The sequence below is a fragment of the Myotis brandtii genome, unplaced genomic scaffold, assembly GCF_000412655.1.
Source record: "Myotis brandtii unplaced genomic scaffold, ASM41265v1 scaffold86, whole genome shotgun sequence".
Lineage (NCBI taxonomy): Eukaryota > Metazoa > Chordata > Mammalia > Chiroptera > Vespertilionidae > Myotis > Myotis brandtii.
In genome coordinates, this window is record NW_005371503.1 from 1,687,935 (window position 1) to 1,690,080 (window position 2,146).

Consider the following 2,146-nt stretch of genomic DNA (forward strand, 5'->3'; position numbering starts at 1 on the left):
TCAGGTTGGCATGATGCGCCTCTTCTTTGGTGGGCCCAGAAGAGGAACCACCAGGTGGAAGAATTCAATCAGTTGAAAAGCCCCAGGCATTTCTCCTGGCTTACCTCCTGCACTCTGGGACAGCTTGGGAATCATAGAGTTGCAGACTTTCTCTAACTCTTTCTGCTGATACTCATATTCTTCCTTTTTTACACTCTGATTCCTATCAAGGCAGTTGAGTATCCTGTATAATAAAGAGGTAATATGCAAATTGACCATCACTCCAACACACAAGATGGCTGCCACCATGTGGTCAAAGATGGCTAGCAGGGGAGGACAGTTATGGGTGATCCGGCCAGAAGGGGAGGGCAATTGGGGGGGACCCAGGCCTGAAGGGGAGGGCAGGTGGGGGGGGCAGGCCTGCGGGGTAGGCAGTTGCAGGCGATCAGGCCAGCAGGGGAGGGCAGTTTGGGGGACCCAGGCCTGCAGGTGAGGGCAGTTGCGGGGACCCAGGCCAGCAGGAGAGGGCAGTTAGGGGCAATCGGGCTGACAGGGGAGCAGTTAGTTGTCAATCAGGCTGGCAGGGCAGTGGTTAGGGGGGTGATAAGGCTGGCAGGCAGAAGCGGTTAGGGGCAATCAGGCAGGCAGGCGAGCTGTTTGGAGCCAGCAGTCCTGGATTGTGAGAGGTATGTCCGACTGCCCAATCCCACCAGAATCGGGCCTAAGCGGGCAGTTGGACATCCTTCGAGGGGTCCCAGATTGGAGAGGGTGCAGGCTGGGCTGAGGGGCACCCCTTATCCCCCTGTGCATGAATTTTGTGCACCAGGCCTCTAGTTTCATTACAGTTGACAAGAATCTCCTGTTTATCCTCATCATTGAGCTTAATTTGAGGTTTCTCATCTTTGGCAGTTGCTTTTATTGTTGATTGTAAAGAATTCAAGGGAATTTTGGGAAGATACCTTGTGCCATCGCTTCTCATATTCAGCTTTGTACTTCACTGCTTCTTGGCCGCATGTGTTTGCTTTCTTCCTTGGTCAAATGGTTCTTGTGGTTAGTGATGGTAATCTTGTTCTCTTTTTATGTACTTTTATGCATCAAAGACATTGAAAGTGCCATTGGCATCAAGATCAAAAGTCATTTCAATCTGAGGAACACCATGAAGTGCAGGTGGTATATCTGTGAGTTCAAACTTGTCAAGTAGGTTGTTATCTGTGGTTATGGTGCACTTGTCTTCATAAACCTGAATGAGCACACCTGGCTGGTGGTCAGAGTAGGTAGTGAAGGTCTGCATCTGCTTAGATGGATTGATAGTGTTGTGCTTGATAAGGACAGTCATGACTCTGCCAGCAGTTTCAAAGCCAAGAGAAAGAGGAGTGATGCCCAAGACTTGCAAATCTCTAATGTTTTCCGAGTTGTCTCCAGATAGGATGGCTTCCTGGACCTCTGCACAGCAAGCTACAGCCTCATGAAGGTTAATACTCTTACACAGTTTCTTTCTGTTGAAGAAGTCATGTAGAAGTTTCTGAATCTTGAGAATATGAGTAGAATTACCCAGCAGAACATTATTATGGATCTGGTACTTGTCTAGCTTTGCATCCCGAAGGGTTTTCTATAAAGTGTCCAGTGTGCCACAGAATAAGTGAGCATTCAATTCTTAAACTTGGGCATTGGTAATGGAAGGAAAGAAGTTGTTTCCTCATAGAGTCACTCAACCTCAATACTGGCCTGGGTGCTGGACGAGAGAGTTCTCTTAGCATGTTCACAAGCAGTACAGGGATGATGGTCAGCTCTTACGTTCTCACTGATATTCTTCTTATGCTTGCACTTAAACTCTGCCACAAAATGTTTCACCATTCAATTGTAGCAGTCCTTTGCACCTAAGTGGCTGTCTCCAACTGTAGATATAATCTCAAAGATAAGACTCCATCTTCAATGGTGAGGTTTGACCATCAAAAGTGCCACCCCTCACTCAAAGATCAGCTCATTTCTTTCAGTTCTAACCTTTAGGTTTAAGCTATAAGCAAAAGCAATAGCAGTTGGATCCATGGCTTTGTCCAGAAGAACATCTGGAAGGTCTCCTGGAAGGTCTCCCAGTCTAATTAGCATATTACTCTTTTATTAGTATAGATATATTTGTCTGTAAATATGGTTATGATTGCAGATATTA

At 46.6% G+C, this 2,146-nt stretch overlaps 1 pseudogene; it reads right to left on the minus strand.

The window, feature by feature from the left end:
• Positions 1-2,025, minus strand: LOC102242235 (annotated as a pseudogene).
• Between the last annotated feature and the right edge of the window lie 121 nt (positions 2,026-2,146).